We start from the raw sequence: 17,794 nt of genomic DNA, 5'->3' as shown, positions 1-17,794 counted from the left end.
TTGAGCAAACTTTATGGATTCGGAATACATTTCGCTTCGTATGTTTGGTTGGTCCTTCATATGAGACTAACAGCTCTTGGAGGGTACTGCAACACCACCAGTGGTTAAGATCAGCATCACGATTGATTTGTTTCTCTTTATAGCTTGAAAGGGACAATACATATCCACAGTCACGGAGTTCCAAGGAAGCAAAATCAGACTGGACCCAGTAGAAAGATTCTCCCATAATTACTCAACCTTTTCTGGTGAAGCCTGGGAGATATGCACCGTCACACAGTATTTTGCAAGTGGTTTGATTTGCTCACTGCATTTCCTGTCCTTTTCTGCGGAGGTCGGGGAGCTCCCGAGCTGGAAGTGTGTAAGAGCCGGGCGGACAGACCTCTCTTGGGATCGGGTGGTTTGGGGAGCATCGGACTCACCGTATAGTAGAAGGGATGAAGTGATCTTGCTGGTCCTTCCCAAGCCCTTTTTTTATGATGGCTAGAAGAGACTGAAATGTAAACCTCGTGTTAACATGCAGTGCACACTTTGAACAAAACTGGAAACCTTTAGGGAGGAAAAGAAAAAAAAAAAAAAAAAAGCCCAGTTTTAGTGTTTTAACATTGAAAAATTACATTGAAAATTACCTAACTAACCTGCTATATTTTCTTTATTTTTCACGCGCAGTGACTCATTAACTGAGTTTCAATTAATTCAAAGCAAAGACAAAGAGGAATATTTTACCTTCTTTTGCAGCAGTTATTAAACGTGTTCCCTTGTTATTTTTTCCCCACACCTCCTTTAAATTAACAATAAATTGCAAAGAATCACCCTTAAAAAACAAACAACAGAGACCAAATATTTTGAGAATGAAACTCTTCAGAAAGGCCCATTGCCCAGGCAAAACGCTCAATCAGTTTGATTTTTTTTTTTTTCTTACTGAAAATGTGGGTGGTTTTCAAATACAGGAAAGAAAACACGATGGCTTGTGGTGATATTTTCCACCAGAAAGATGCAGCTTTAAGGGCTTTTGGTTTCCAAATACCTACACCCACAGAAGTGGTCTCGTCTGTTGTAGAAGGCAATGCCTGATTAGTTGTACAAGTCAAGTCAAATGACAATAATAATATGCAGCAGTTGATGCGTGTTTCAGTGGAAGTTCTGTGTCAGCTGGGTAATTAATATGGCAGCTGCCTCCCAGACTGCAGCGCTGTTGGTTTTAAATATGCAAAAAGCTGCTGCGAAAAAGAAGGGGAAAATCTGTTCTCCATGTCCCTGGTGGATAGGATCTAGTTGAAGATGTTCCTGCTCATTGCAGGGGATTGGACTAGATGACCTTTAAAGACCCCTTCCAACCCAAACCAGTCTATGATTCTATGATTCTATAAAAGAAGTGGGCTTAAATCACGGCAAGGAAGGTTTGGGTTACACATTAAGGCAATGCTTTCGGGCAGTGAAGGACAGCTTTGGACAGGTTGCGGCAGGCAGGCGTGGAGCTGTCACCAGAGATCTGGATGGACAAAATGGGTGAATGTCCTCTTAGAACGGGCTCCTGTGGAATTTTCCTTGGGCCAGAGTCTGGAAGATGTCCTGCTAAGGATTTTTCCTGCTCTGAGACCTTGCTGTTGCATAGCCAAATGTTTTGCTGTGAGAGGACACAGGCTGAAGCCTTTTTCTGCCCATATGTTGGAGCTAAGTGGCCCGATGCACTGCTTTGTGTGTGATACACAGAAACTAATCCTGAGCCTAAATATTTGCAAATCTGCAACATTTCCCATAGCCAAAGCGATTTTATGTAACCAGCTGCTGCGTCATTCTCTGTCCCCCAGGTGGGATCTGGTCTATGTGTGGGGGCGATATCAATGGGGTCAGGGAACAGGGGAGAAACCACGCAGCTTCATCGCAGCTGGGCAGACGCCACTACGTCGCCCAAAACTTACACTCATCCGGTCTAAGTGCAGGTGGATACGATGGTCCTCCAACCATCACATTCCTGTGCAAATTGTAGCAACAGCATCAGTAACCAGTGGAGCTGAAAACTTAAGCTTGGGATGGAATATATGAGACTTTAATTATCTACAGTTGACCTTTCACTTGGGGTGAAAGAACGTCTTCTGCATGCTTGCACTATCAACACCACACCCCATGCCTCCCCAGTATAATGCACTCTGATGCAGACAGGAAGAATGGATATGTAAGTTAATGGTGTGTAAGCAATTAGAATGCAAAATCATCTGCCTCGTGAAATGTCTTTTTCTCTCCTGCTGGTAACAGGAATAGGTATTATACTCAGCTCAAATTGTTCCAGAAATTAGGAAAGAACCACTCTTTGAAAGCAATTCATTTCCCCCGACTTCCAAAATCCCAGCAGCCTTTCCCTTTACCTTGCCTCCGCCTTCTTTATTTTAATGCATACTTCACATTTTAAGGATCAGCAGCAAGGGCAAAGTAATCACAACGGTATTGAAAGAACCATAGCAGCCTGTTCAAAGCAAACAATTACAGGTCCTAAAATTTCTAAATACCTCATTTGGATGATCTCAAACAAAACATCTCGATTACAGGTCCAGCAGGTAGCATGTTCTGCAATTCTACTGGTGCTTTGCCCTTTTAGGGAAACACCATTTGAGATCCTTCACCAGAGCATTAGGACCCACAGAAGGTACCTGAACATGGCCTCATGTCTTCTATGGGTATGTAAGGAGTGTGAAGGACACCTGTAGGTCTCCTTGCTATAGCTGTAATCATATTTGTCTGACCTTTAGGGGCAGCAAAGCCCACTAGTCTCACAGGGCTGGTGTGCTCCTGCAAAAGGTGGGGATTCTGCATGATCTTCTCCAAAACTCCTTGTCCCTCAAATTTCTGAGGTTTCCATTCCTTCTTGTTGCTCCTCTCCCAGGTTCCCAGGCCACTTTCCCCCACCAGATCCACCTGTCCACAACCTTCAGCATCACATCTAATCTTACAGCACAGGAGTAAGCCACAGGACCAGTGGAGCTGAGAAGGTCTCCTAGGGGATTCCCAGGCAAAACCCACCTCTAACACCCTCAAGCCCTGAAAGGGGTGCACCAAACAGGCACCACCTGGCCTTCTTCCATACAACAACCTGGTCCGAGGTTGGGTCTGCCTGGAAGAGAGATTTTTCAGACACGCATGGCCAAGAAAGTAACACGATGGGACAGATGAACGAGGAAAGACTTCTCTGTTGGCTTCCTGTCTGCACCCCTCAGCAAACCTCTCCTGCTAGCCACAACAAAAAGTCTCTGCAGCTTGAAAAAATCCGGTTTGTCCTAATTATTTCATTCTTTTTGGTGAGCATTTCATTACAACCATGGTTTCCCTGTCTGCAAAAGCGGGTTATGTGTGCCCAGCCCCAAAGCGGGGTCCTTTCACAGGGCCGGACACGATGCTCCGGCAGCACCAAGCCAGCACCAAGCCCCCGGGGATCGGGCCCTTTTGGGCTCCGCGGGAGGGGAGGGGTGGCAACGGGGAGGAGGAGGAGAAGGAGGAGGAGGAGGAGGAGGAGGAGGAGGAGGAGGAGGAGGAGGAAGAGGCGGCGAGGGCAGCCCCGGCGGTGGCGGCGGGCGACCCGGTGTGCGCTTCCCCCGCGGGCCGCGGCGGCGGGGCGGGGGTGGCTGCGGAGGGCAGCGCTGCGCCGAGCCGGGCTGAGCCGAGTCGGGCTGTATCGGGCGGAGCTGAGCAGAGCCGGGCTGAACTGGGCTCAAAGCCGTGCCAAAGCCGAGCTGAGCCGCGCCGAGCTGAACTAAGCTACACTGAGCCGAGCCTAACTGAACTGAACCAGGCTGTGCGGAGCCGAGCTGAACCGAACCGGGCTGATCCGAGATAAACCGAGCCGAGTTGAGCCGAGCCGAGCTGAGCCAAGCTGCGCGGCGCTGCGCGGGCAGCAGGTACTGCCTGCGGTGGGGTGCGGAGCGGTGCGGAGGGCGGCGGGGGTTGCGCGGGCAGGGCCGGGCAGGGCGTCCCGCTGCCGGACGATGTACCGGGGGGCTGGGTGGGGGCGGAGGGAACGGGTGAGACCCCCGGGCGCTGGCCGTGAGCAGGGCAGCGCGGTGCGCGCAAATGGTGCGCAGGCAGGAGGCGCGCAGCGGGGCAGCAACAGCGAGGGAGTTTGGGGCACTGCGGTGCTGTTGGCGTTTTATTTTACCTGCGGCGCTGCTCAGGAAACTCTGCTTCAGCTATCGGCTCTCGTTCGTTGGGGGATTTAAGAAGTGTCGTCTTGAAATCTACCCAGAGAGTTCTCTTCTTTTTCTTTTTCTTTCTTTCGTTCTTTTTTTTTTTTTTTTAAATGAGAGTTTAAATTACCTTCAGGTTCTACACTTGATGTCTTTTGCAAGTGTTTGTGGTTTCATAGTCACATTTTCCTGCCTTTAAAAAAGTGTTGTTTTCTCCCATGTGCCTTCATGCAATACAAAGAAGAGAGGAAAATGAGAAAAACAATGAAAGCCGACTATAACCAAAGTGTTATTCAACACAGTAAACAAACTGGGGAAAATATGGAGGGAAAATACTTTCCCCTGCTAGGTTGTGTGATGTTTTGTAGGTGTTTCTTGGTTACAGCAGTGTGTAATAAGACAGCCAGATACAAGTCTAGTTTTAGAGGAGATGCTGTATCTCAGTAGCTGGGTATATCATTTTCAGATCAAATTTGTAGTATTCTACAAACTAGCGCTGTGGTAAGTTTGAAAGCAGATTTGAGCGGTAAAGAGAAATGAACTGTCTCCATCCCTTCTCCGCTGGGTAGTGTTGTGAGCTGCACTTCCTTTTGAAGGAGGGGACTCGAAAATCCAGCCTGGCTGCTGAGTCTTGAGACTTAGTTTATATTCCCTGCATGCACGTTGAATGCTAATGAAGTTAGTCCTGAGTGTGATCGGATCATTTCTAATAAACCATTTAAATTGTAACTATAATGCAACTAACTAATGACTGTACTTTTGTCTAGTGTCCAGTAACGTGATACTTTGCAGGAGTGGAAAGTTTTTATGGGCTCTTTTTTAATTTCCACAGATGAAACAACAGTAGCAAAAAAATTACTTCAGCAGCTGAAAGCCACTCAATTGAGTCATGCTAATAGCAGATTATTTAGTAGGGTTAGTAGGGCAGGAAGAGATAAAGTTTCACTGAACTTGCTATTAAAAAAAAAAAAGTGGGGGGAGGGAGAAGCAGAATTATTTGCTGTGAATAGGGCAATGTTCTGACTTTTGTATTTTTGAACAGTCAAATCCTTGAGGTCCTGGACCTGTCCTTTTTTTGTTTTTTGGTTTTTTTTTTTTTTTTGATTGAAGAAAGGATTCCACATCCCAGTTGAGGCCACCAGGTATTTTTGAGTTTTTTGGTGAATGTGTTTTAGGAGTTGAGTCGAGGGACCAGCAAGGAGCACCTGCTCCAAGGAGGTTCCTGTCCCACCTGGTCCTGGTGGAGCTGGGCTGCAATCATCTGGAGATATCAGATGGCCTCCTAATACAGCTGCTTTCCTGGAGCTGAGAGACCCGCCGAGCTGCCGTTGGCTGAACGCCTGACATCAGAGTTGAATCTGGATTCCAGCCTAGGCTCTGGGTTGTTGCCTCTGTCTCTTTTTTGGTGTCTAGGCTGGACGTGAGACTTTGACAGCCACCAGCCTTCACTTGCCAAAGCTCCCTGAGCCATGCTGAACCCCTCGTTTTCCTCACAGGACTTTTTGGCCAGCGCCTGTAAGGACACATGCTGAATGGAGCAAGTAATGCTCAACCTGTGCAGAGGTTTCGGACATGAAAGACTCCTTGCTTTGAGGTGATGCCACAGTTGCACTGGCATTGGCAATGCAGAGTTTAGTTAGACTTTCTCCCCACTTCTACATGTCCTTTGGGATTTTTTTCAAAACCCCATCAAGGATTCAGGTCCCTGTCCTGAACCTCCATCTTGCATTTCAACAGTCCTCCTGTGCCAGGGCTGTTTTTGTAATCGCGCTGCTACCCTGGGTAAAACTTTTCTCTTTTTTTGCCTTCTTTTATTTTTTTTTTTTTTTTTTCTTTCATGCTAGGGAGAGCTGTGAGTAGAGGGTTATTACACTGCCAGGGTGGAGCTAACTATTTTTTTGTTTTCTGCCTCAAGTGTGTTTCCTTTCAAAGAAAGTCACTCAGTTGACTCTCAGAGCTTCTCACAGATGCACTGTGTGCCTTATCATCATGTCAGAGGTGGAGGGCCTCAGAGGAAAGGCTTAGAGGGAAAAGCAAGGAAGGAGGGATGGAAGGAAGGAGACCCCCAGCAGCTTAGTGTCCCAGCATGACAAGTTTTTATTTTTCCTCCTTGGGATCTTTTCCAGGTTAGTCTCTGTATATCCTCCCACTGTGTCTGAAGGAGGTGATACGGTGAATATGACTTCTGATGGCAACTTTTTTCTTTCTTCTCTTATTGTCTGGGTTTAATTGCAAGGAGCTCTGCAGCAGCCTAAGTTGGAGGTGAAGTACTAACCACCTTCCAGGACTGCTCTATAGGTGCTGCTCTTGGCTTTTTATGTATATGTTTGTGGATCTAAGTTAAAACACTTGGCTGCAAAATCTGCTGTTGCTTCTCATTTTGATGAAGCCAAGGTTTGTGTAAGCTGACAGTTGTTCTTTGCCTGTGCTTTGAGAAAGTGATTCTCAAAATAGAAAAGGAAGAGAAAGTCAATACAGTAGTATGAACATCCAAAACCTGTATGTGTGAAATCATCTATGGGATTAACCAGAGCCTTGATCCCGCAGTCACAGGTACCTACGGCTTAGTGTGCATGCACAGTTCCCTGGCGGGGTTACTCACGTGCTGTCTGCCTGTTTTCACATGGAAATGTTCACCAGATCACGTTTGGGATTGACATCAGAAGGCAGCCTGTGTTAGCCTGCGAGCTCACCTGACAGTTTGTTTCCATTCCGTGGTGGTGTTCTCTGTTTGCTTGCACTTGCATGCTAACCAGGGCATCTGACTTCTGGCTGGAAGGAAAGCATTGGCAAAGGCAACGTAAACTGCAAACCCTTCTCTGTAGCCAATTGCAAAGTGCTTTTTGCATCACTGCAAAATTGTGTTAATTTTGTGATTTATCAGGCCCGATGGAGATTTTTAATTTGTCACCACCAACCAGATTGCATCCAGCAGTAGAGATAACGTTTATTAACTTTGATGATGTGTGTGGAACGAACCCAGATTGCTTTTCAAATTACGCACAGCTGTTTTAGCAACAGATAATTCGTCCGGTTTGCATCGTAACTTTTAACAACACCTTTGCTTTGGAGCAGCTTGCTGGGGCAGGAGCGTGCCATCCCATTGTGGGATATTTTTAGTTCCACCTATGTGTAAGAATACTTTCCTATGTTTGGTCCTTTTGGGGCAGAAATGCTGAATGGAAGAAGTGTATGTTTGTATAGGATGTACCCAGGGCAGGATGAAAAGAAAATGGTGCAGCTTTCACGTAACCGTACCTTGTCTCTCTCACCACAGAGCCATGTGTGTGATGCGGATGTAGGGTTCAGTTATCTTTCAGGTGAATTGCTCGATATTTATCTCAGCCGTAAAGAGCTCTGAGATTTGCAAACTATAACCTCTACATAACATTTTTCTGGTTTTTGTGAATGGTCATTTCCACAACACATTTGACATGTTTTGGGCTGGCTTGCTTCTCAGTAATTAGCTGCCTCAATTATTATGTCTTTTAATTTGCTTGGCATTCATGGAGAAACTGTATCTTTCACAGGGTATTTTTTTTTATTTGTATCTCTTTATTTGCAAAGCCTGATGAATACCTGCATTTAGAAAAAGAAAAAAGCCCTGCATCTTATCCCCACTGATTACAAACTAGAAAAATAGAAAAAGCAATTACAAGAAGTGTTGGTTTTTTCACGAGAAATATGTGTTAGTTTCCCAAAGTATTGCTGCATTGAAATAATCTCCTAGCATAAACAAGGCACCTACAGTGATGAAAAATTCAGATAGTTTTCATTCAGGGTTGCCAGACCATGAACAGTTAAAGGAAAGAATTTGATGTGACATCAAAGTGAGGTGCCTATAGGAGATGGTTGGAACATCTTCCGTGCTATGTGGAGGAATTCAAAGGTGGCAATAAACATCTTTCTATACTTAGCACATTATAATTATTGGCAAACATGACCATAGGAGGACTGTCTCCGTAATTACTACTGCCCTGACCAGGAGATGAGGATGAGATAGTGTGTGAACGCATAAAAAAAGTTGATCCTAAGGAGTTTACAATGTATGTAGGAATGAGTTATAGCAAAGGTAGCAAAAGCATGGTACATATGGAAGTAGAAATGGTGAAAGAAGGAAATGGAAGGAGGAAATCTTGCAACCTTGTGTGCTGCAAGATCATAGCTCTTTGTGGGCATAGTGACATGCTCCCAGGTAAGGTGTTAGAAGAGCAAGGTCTAAGCTGGAAGATACAGGGTTACAGATTCAGTTAGTTTTAGAGGAGAGGAGAAATAAAGGTGTTTTCCTTTCCAAAACACAGAAAAATTTCAGAGTGTTTTAGCTCTTTAGTGGAAATACTTTGGTCCACAACAAAAATGTTTTGATTCTGAATGCTGTTACTGTGTGACATAATAATTTAGTTAGAGATGGTACGTGCTTTTCCATTCAGTTGATTCCTGGAGCTTCCAGGATGCACCATGACTTCTTTATGTAGTGCAGAAAGGTGTTGGCTCCATCCCCAGTGTCCCTGACAAAAGTGTTCATGGAAGATGTGGACTTGATAAACTTGGTTTACAGAAAGAATGAGGATATAGGGGAACCTTGTCTATAGTTTCCATGAGGCATTATGATAGGTTGACTGAATCAAAACATTTCAGAATTTGCACCTCTGATTCCTAGAGCAAAAAACCAGCTTCTCTTCAGAAAATATTTATTTTTTTTAGTTTGGTTTATTTTTTTAGAAAAAGTAGTTCTATATCAAATATGTTTGACAATTTTCTATGACAACAGAAAACACCAGCTTACCACCTGCTGCTCATGGAGGGTTTTATCATTTAAAAGGACAGGAAAATGACCTTTGAAACTGGTTTGAAAAGGTCGTTCCAGGCGCTGGCAGTAACATGGGAGACGATGTGAGTGTGCCTGCAGAAGTGGATCACTGAGTGGAGGAGGTACGGTAGACCTCAGACTCATCAGCACAGCAATCTGGGGCAGGAAAAACCCTGTGTAGACAGGCAGCTTGAGGAGAAGGCACTGGTTACCACAAGGTGGGTAGAAGATAGATAGGTATATGGTGAAAGGTGAGCGTGGGGCCGTGGGCGGCTAGTACATTCCTCCCTACTGAAGAAGGGTGAAGGTTTAAGCTAGAGATTCACCTGTGTTTAGGTCTAGCACATTGTATGGAAGTACTCTTTGTTTTCTTGAAGTTTTGGCTCTTTCCTTGGCTTCATTAGCCTCATTCCCAGGCATGAGGATTCATGCTTACACACCTCACCAGACCGGCTAAGACAAAAGCATCCTTGTTCCTTGTAAGAAAGAAAGAGATACCTCCAGAAAATGTGCCTGGGACAGGCTGAGCTAATTACCTCCTGCTAGGTCATATCCAAGGCACAAGATCTTTCTGCCTGTTGCTTCTTTATGGGAAGAAGACCATGTAGCCCCAGAACCAGAGCAGACTCACTTGGACTCTGCAATAATGCAAGCCTGCCCTTTCCTCAAACTCCCACCTTATGGACAATATGGAGCCACTGTTTATTTTCAGAGGGGAAGGTGAGGTCTCAACGATCCAGGCGAACTTAGTGAACTCAAATGTTCATCTTATGTAGCCCAAAACAAGTCCCAGTCCAAACTAAAGCAACGATGCCTGGTCACATTCCTGCAGTGATATTTCTTTTCCTTGCTGGCACATCTTTAGTGCTAAGCAAAGGATTGGGACCCGCTGCCCACTCTTTCCTGCTGGGCAGGACACGCAGCTCCACCTGATAGTTGGTGTGAGCCACTGGATGTTCTTCTGAGAGCAAGAGTGTCCCGTTCTTTATTGTGTGCCCAGAGTTACCAGCTATGCTAATAAAATAACAGGGCTGAGCACTGTGCTGCAGTCAGCAAGAACATTTAAGTGTCAGCACAGTCCCAGGTCTGGTTGTGGTCTGTTTGAGCAGCTCTCTGGCAGGCACACTGAGCGATCACGTATGATAGGGACTGTTCCCTGTAGGCAGGATGGATGAGGATCTTTCAAGGAAGAGTGATATATCTAAGGGATGGATGTGCTTTTGCTCTTGGGACCGCTCTTGGTCCACTCCGCGTGGGACATGTGTATCCATGCATTGCTGATCCCAACAGTATTGACTTCACAAGATCAAAACGCCTAGTTTGGGTTTAGTAGGACCTTCATGACCTAGAATCGCTTACAGCATATGTGCCGGTCACAGGACAGAAAGGAGATATACCCTTGCCCTCAGGAAGGAATGTAGCCAGAAAGGGGTAATGAACCTAATGAATTGTCATTGTGCACTGCATGTAGCAAGTTTTGTACCTCAGAGTAGATGGGAAGAAACGGCTTTCCCTGGCCTCTCACCAGCATGGACCTGCTCCTCACTGCTATGTCTCGGCCAAGTGTTGTGGACTAAATCACAGCCCTAAAACTTCATCTGTGAGGGCATAGACTCATCTGGCCTCCTCTGTTTCTTACCTTGATAAGTATGAGGCATTTAAAGATCCAGTAGCAGTGCAACAGACAATTTATAACCCAAACAATAGCCCTAAGTCAAACACAGATTCCTCTTCTGTTGTCACATCTAGATATTTCATTGCAGAGCAGTAACCTGCCACCAGACCAGAAAGTGGCATTGTACCTCATGTTTTCTGGAAAAGCAAATAAACCCAGTCCATCGCAATAAGCAGAAGGGCTGTCGCACCACTATGAACACACGCGTTTGCTGAGAGGGTGGATTTAATGTAGCTCATCTCGGGGATGCAGGGATCAAGGGTGAAAGAGGATGTGTTCTCAAAGCAGGCTGGTTTTAGGGCTTTGGCTGACTCGTCGTTTTGTGAAGTTATTCTGGTGTTTTGTGGGAGAAAAACCCCTCTAACAAATGCACTCATAACTTTGGACTGACAGTAAGGTTTTCTTGGGTTTGGTAGGTGTATACTTTGTCCCTGTCTGTCCTCATCGGTGCAGTAACTCAACACTTTGGACCCAGTCCTGTCCTTGGGACAAAACATGCAGCAGCAGTAACCTCACTGTGAGCTAAACATCCCTGTCTGAGAGGCCAAATTTCACCTGTAACCTAAATAAACTGCCCAGGTATGTGGCCTTAATTTTAATTTTTTTTTTTGTTTTTTTTTTTTTTAAAAGAGAGAAATGCTAGTGGCAGCAGGATTATCTGCAAAAACACACATGTAAATCTGGAGTAACTTTCCTGAAACGTGCAGGCTTGTTGCAGCTCTGCCTTGGCACAAGTCAAGTACTAATTCAGCTTGGTCTTTTAATGACCCTGTGAATTTGTAAATATCAGATAAAAATCTACAGGGATACTCAGGAACTCCACAGCCAGCAGCAGGATGACTGTCACGTTAAAGCAGACACCAAGCTTTGGGGTCATCTAGCCCTGTAAATCCCCATGAACCTCGCTCTGGACTTCTGCAAGTGCATTGGGAGCAGAAACTTGACTCCTATTTTGTTTCAAAACTGAATTTGCATATGATTAATTTTTCACTTAGATTCAAGCCGCCTGAGGAGGTTTTTGATGTGGTCGTTTGATTTTGCTGTGGAGTTTTTATGTGCTGGTGAGCATGTTCCTCTTCCGATGTAAATCAGCAGTACAAGTCAGGAATAGCTGCGGTGGGGGAAGAGTCAGTCTGAGTGAAAGAGGAGGCATTTTGGGTCTGATACGTTGAGAACAGAAAGAGCAGCTGAGGCTTATAGAGATTTGTTCTGGTTTGTGAATGGGATTTAGACAAGGTCGTACCCTACTTATCCACAGAAACCAGCGAGACAAATGCTGATGTGGGAGTCACCGTTACTTGTCTTGAAGGACAGTGCGCATGTTGAGAGCTGAATTTACCCAGGTTTTCCCCTCCCACCCTTGCAGTAACACTTGCTATTTATGTTTTGGTTTATAACTTTGGTGAAATAGTAATCCTCTGGCTTCCGTTTTCAGCTCCCCTGTCCCCTCCTCCCCCTCATAGAAGGCGGGGTTGTTTGTCAGGGCAACTACAGGCGTTGTTATTAAAACATTTGAGCAAATTAGATAAAGACGATCTCTTCAAAATGGCTTTGTGTCTTCCTGTGCCCTGCTGTCAAAGCAAGGTGGTTCCCTGTAATGTATTTTGTAGTGAAATTGGAAAGGAAGGTGCTTTTACCAAATCTCACCATTAGAAAATTCAGTTATACATCTTATGCCAGTTTTTCCAGTTAGTGGTTATTAACATTGACCTTCTGCCTTGTTTATAGACCAGATTCAAACCCCATAGAAAGTTAAATAAAGATTTCAGTGAGTTTTGGTTCAGAGTCTGTTGCAGTTAGTCAAAGCCATCATTGTGTCTTCAGCTTATTTGTCTCTCTCTGCAATACCTGCGTTAGTTCATTTGGGTCTCAATGCAGACAAAGACCCATAAGCTGATCTCTGAATTTGCTTAACTGCTGGCAGGTGAGACACCACGGCTGGGAGCCATCCCCTCTTGTCTCAGAAGCCTAAATGCCAGACAGACATCTCCACCTGAACTAGCCGCATGGTCTCTGTCGGCTGTGGGGAGAAAGAGGCATTTGAGGTCACCAGGCATTTGACCCATTTTAGTCAGCTACATGGAGATAATGGAAATTGAAAACCCAGCAGGTTTGTTTCTTTCTGTTGGTTATGAAAGGAGCCTGGGGTGAATAGTCCATATGCGGATGTATACTGAGTAGGTAGCTGAGTGAATTTCTAAAGTTAGGTGTCAGGAATGCCAGACATATACTGGTTTGTTTGGGCAAAGAGGGGAGGGAAGGTGACCTCCAGTGTGTCAGCATCAATAGATGGACCCATATCTCTGGCGGAGAAGTTGTCATAGGGTGGGTACTGGGGACTGTGGTCCCTTTCGGGCAGAGGACCCCGACAGTGGAAGCATCACCAGCTACAGCCCCATATGCTCATGGACCTCTCTTGCTAATCACACAGAGGGAGGTTGTGGTGGTGGATGAGGACTGAGCAGAGGGCAGTGGCATGGTAGACAAGGAGGACGTGGCATTAACTGAATGATCTTTGGACCACGGCGCCGATGTGAGCCTCTGAATTGAATCCTTTTGGGGAATGCCATATGTGCTTGCTGAAGTCCTTGTAGCCACCAATATGCCTCTTTATGGTACAGCTCCCACTTGCACAGCCCCTCTGGCTCTGCAGTTCTATGTCAGACAGCACCTATGCTATCACCTCAGAAGAAGGGACTTTCTTCCTCTTGGGAGTGGTGAGAAGGGGGTGGTAACTGATTATAACCTTTGCCATCTCTAGAGCAAAGCACCGCATTGATTTCTTTGGTCAGTCCTTCCTTTTCTGATCATAGTAAAAGGGACCTCATTTGTCTAAAATAAACAATCATCTGTTGCATCTTTACAAATGCTGCTTTGGCTGTAACTCACACCATTGTACAGAGGTGACACAGCTTTTGAGCTAGTTCCTGTTTGGGATTTTGTGAGTGCACCAGGACTACCTGCACTAGTGCACCTGGATATCTGAGTGCGTAACTGAGACTTTCTCTGGCCAGTGGTCGGTGCAGTAGAGACAGGCATCTTCCTTGCACCTTGTGTTGCCTAGCTGAGCTAGGAGAGTGATGCTGAGGTGAACCCTTCATGGTTCCTGGGGATCATGAGCCATAGTAATACCGAGATAGCTAGCGTAGGATGGACTGAACATGTGTTTGCTTTATGTGAGGCTCTGTGCTACGTCTTGAGCTCAGGGGACAGCATAAGCCCGGGCTAGTTAGTAGGGGAAAAAGTGTGAGTTTTGGGGAGAAGGAAGGCAGATACTGTCTGCATGATCATGACTTATCTCTTCACACAATGTGAAGGTGAACCCATGCAGATTTGCTTAAGCAGGCAGGAGATGATATGAAAAAAAACCCAAACCCAACCTGAAACTGAAACCAAAACAAAAAACTGATTCTTTGGTCTAAAATGAATTTTGACTGTGTTTTGTATTACGTTCTTCCACCCACTGTATGTCCTGTATCCACCCAGTCAGGGAGATAACTAAGGGCAGAAGCACAGAAAGAAACTGGTGGACAAATGACCTCTCAGAGAGTTGGTGTGAGCTAAATGGCAAGTGGGGTGGAACGATATGAAGAGACAGAGATGGATGGCCTCTCAGGAACCCACCTGAGGCTCTGATGCTGAGAACAGGACACCAAACTGTAAGTGGGAAGAGGGCTTTCAGCCTAGCTGGAACCAGAGCTTCCTTATTTAAATAGAAATATAGTTTTAAATCGAGCTCTGATCTGACTGAGGAAGAGGGACTGATATGTCAGAGTTCATTTAAAGGAGGTGGCTGGAGTCCAGAGACATTAGGAGACAGAAAGACATAGAGGTTGGTGTTGCAATGGTGTTGACAAGAGAGGGCACTGGTGTGGCATCTGCAGAAGGGAGCCCTGAGATTGGTGGAAATAAAAAAAAAACCTCATGAGGGGTCATTTTGGTGAAGCCATGAAAGCGAAGGCTGATGGAGAAGAGAATGAAGGCAGAAGCTTCTGCCGTGCAAAAGAAGTTATTTCTGCTTTTAAGGTGTTTAAGAATAAACATGAAACTGCAAGGGTGTGGAGAAGGCTGAATTATCTGAAATACCTGTGGTGGTTTTCATTGTAAAATGTGAGCTGGGCCGGGTGCTTACGGGAGTGGTAAGTCCCTGCAGACTTACTGGGAGGACTGCAGGGCAAGGAGAAGGGCTGTGGACCAGAGCTGAGCCCGTGCTCTTGGTGTGCCTAAAATGCAGTTATCTGGCAGTTAGGCATCTTTTTGCAGTTCCTATCTGCAGAGCCTGATGGGAAATGTCCAGTGCTGCAGAGGAATGGGGGGGAAATAATTCTCCTTAAATAATAGTGCAAACTTTGGAGAAACACAAGACAATCCCAGATCAAAATTGGTTTCCTAAAATACATCTCCAAAGTCCTATGTGTCACGCAGAAGTAAGGTGTGGATGTCCAATATGGGTTCCAGTTACAACCTGAGGCTCCTCTGTGACAAATTTGGCCACGTTTTTGAGGAGTGTGTGGTAACACCAAGCAGACAAGAAGCTTCATTCCTGACAGATGGCTAGAGAGATACGTCAAGAATGGTGTAGACATAGTCTGCCAGGAGACAGAGGGATGAGCGAAACGCTCTTTTCCAGCCCAACATTTCCGTGATTCTGGGTCCAAATATCTTTATCAAATTTCCAGATTAAACAAAGCCATTAAATGCATCTACTGTTGAATGAGGTTAACCATAGGCACGATACTGTGCCTGCAGAAGGAAGGATGTTAATACGTCCCATTATGGTCCTGCCCCCCTCCTTGGGACTTTTTTTTTTAGGGGAAAGAAGATAAAAAATAGGTGCAGATGCTGGCACTGGCAGGAAGTTCAATGCATTAACAACCATCTGATACAAGATGGTGAAGTATTTGAGGCAAACTCTGCCTGTGTCATTTAAATTAAAAAAAAACAAAAAAAAAACCAAAAAAAAAACCAAACCAAAAAACTGTAGTAAGAAGTCTGTGAGCCAGTGCCAAAATCATACAGAAATACAGGAACTGCTGGGCTAACGAACAAGAGGCCAAAGGGAAGAAGATATTGTAGCTACATCTCAGTTCAAGGTATTTTTATTCCCCTCATTACATTGAAAAGGTCTTTGAAAGCATTTTGTGTGCAGTGTTTGATAAAACAGGTGCTGTGGCTTCAAGTTTGACCTGTGTTTGTTAGAAGGCAACTAAAACCTGAAAAGATAAGTCAGTATTAAAAATTATAGATAAGTACAATGGGGATAATTATTTTTAAAACATTCTTTTTGAGTTTGTGTGGCCCAAATGTTGCAGAAATGGAGTGATACAGGAAATTACCAGAAGCTTATTTTCTCTAGGAAAATAAGAAAGCAAAACTGACAAGTTGCTTTTAATAATCTGGACCCAAAAATGCACAAGAAAAAGATTTACAAAGGAGTGTGAACTGAATAGTGCATCATTTTGGTGGGACAGGTGAGGATGCAAGTTTGCTTTCTTTCAGGACCACACAAGACAAATTTTCACTAAAGGTGAGGAAAAAAAGTGTTATGACCTAGCTCCAGGGACAGGACCTGGAGGGATTTATCCCCAGTAGACATTTGGTGGGTCTGCTCTGCTTCTCTTTCCAGTTTGCAGAAATAACAAGGATTTCAGCTTTCAAAATTTTGCCTCTGCAGAGGGAGGTAAATTCACATTGTCTACTGGAAAACAAAAGGCATATCTGAAAGGTTCTCCTTTTGATGGGAGGCTTTGGCTCCTTCTATATGAGCAAATTAAGAAGTGTCAAGGAGTGTCCCTGGGCACTAGACCCTCTTTCCATTTCTAGTGACTTTCAGAGCAGATGGCTCTGGACAGGGAGGACGTGTGGGGTCCCCACCCAGCTGTATTTCACTATCTTTTCAAGCTATTGTAACTGTTAGACATGAACGCATCTGCTCCCGGCTCAAAACTTACAATCTGGGTCCTTTTCCCTGGACGTCGGAACATCATTAGTAGGATTTACCTGATTTTAGGCGTCTTTGGGGGAAACATAATCATAGTGGGGAAATAGCAATTCCAGGATGGGATTGGCTTAACGTATTTTAAATGTCTTCTTTAGGATGGGGTGATGCACCCCTACAAGTACTTGTATCTTTTTACTGTGTATGCCGGGAGCTGGGGTGGTAGTTCATACGTGCGCTGCAGTTGTCTGCATATATTCATGTGAATCCACCCTTAATCTCTTCACCGACAGCGAGGTCACGATTTCCCAGTCTCTTTATCCCAACCAAAATCCAGTTGCTGCAGACCATCCCCCATGTCATCATTCCTGCTTAGTGCAGGCACCCACATCCGTGCCGTGTCAGTCAGATCAGGGAATGGATACAGCTGCAGACTCGCTTGTCAAGAACAGAAAAGAAGAAGGGTTGTTTTTAGAGAAATCTGTTCCCTGATCCCATACCCTACACAGACATCAAATTCCTGGTGGAGGTTGAGAACCTGCCGTGTGAGATGGGGTGGAAAGCTGAACCATGTCTTCGGACATAGCCTGCATTTAGGTCAGGTTAAAGCAATTGTTAGGTGGAGACCTAAGGATAGCAAAACATGAATTCACTGTTTGTAAGACCCAGCTATATGTGTATCCACTAGAATGCTTGTAGATCCCATCCTAGAGTCTGTGGATGTGTGCAATCATCACTGCCATTCCCGGCAGCAATTTTCTGCAATTTCTGCAGTGGGAGGAATACCAGCCCTTTCACAGGTATAAATCTGTTCACCTGCATTAACTCCACTGTAGTGAAATCACGTATAAGATCTGAAATTAGACCTGAGGCTCCGCTCTTGTCTTGTGCACAACAAACACAGCAGGAGGAAACCGTGTAAACTTAGCAGAGTCCAAAAAGCCATGTTTGTAGGCTATGTATAAGACACCAGGTCCTGTTATCAATACACGTGACTTGCTTTAAACACAGCATCACAAGATGGCACAGACACTTATACAGAGAAATGCCCGTTCCTGTCCCTGCCATGGGCCCCAGAAAAGTCTGCAAGCCACATTTCCACGTGACAGAAGAAATGCTTTGCCTGGCTCCACCATGTCTGCAAGCCATGGGGAAGGGTTTACATGGAGACCATCAGCTATGCTTTGAAATCAAGTCAT

General features: G+C 45.1%; 1 protein-coding gene across 4 annotated transcripts in view; it reads left to right on the top strand.

The window, feature by feature from the left end:
- Positions 1 to 3,546: 3,546 nt before the first annotated feature.
- The window catches only part of PRKCQ (protein kinase C theta), a 64,182-nt gene continuing 49,934 nt past the window's right edge, over positions 3,547 to 17,794 (top strand). For 3 of the 4 annotated variants that reach the window (XM_075760166.1, XM_075760082.1, XM_075759910.1), the window contains exon 1: positions 3,547 to 3,887. The gene's annotated coding sequence lies outside the window, so the exon portion shown is untranslated. Of the gene's footprint in view, positions 3,888 to 6,198; positions 6,299 to 17,794 lie in introns of those variants that run through there. The other variant, XM_075759996.1, reaches the window with a different exon arrangement.

Source organism: Balearica regulorum, chromosome 1 (genome assembly GCF_011004875.1).
Source record: "Balearica regulorum gibbericeps isolate bBalReg1 chromosome 1, bBalReg1.pri, whole genome shotgun sequence".
NCBI classification, from domain to species: Eukaryota; Metazoa; Chordata; class Aves; order Gruiformes; family Gruidae; genus Balearica; species Balearica regulorum.
This window is presented reverse-complemented; position numbering and strand designations above follow the sequence as displayed.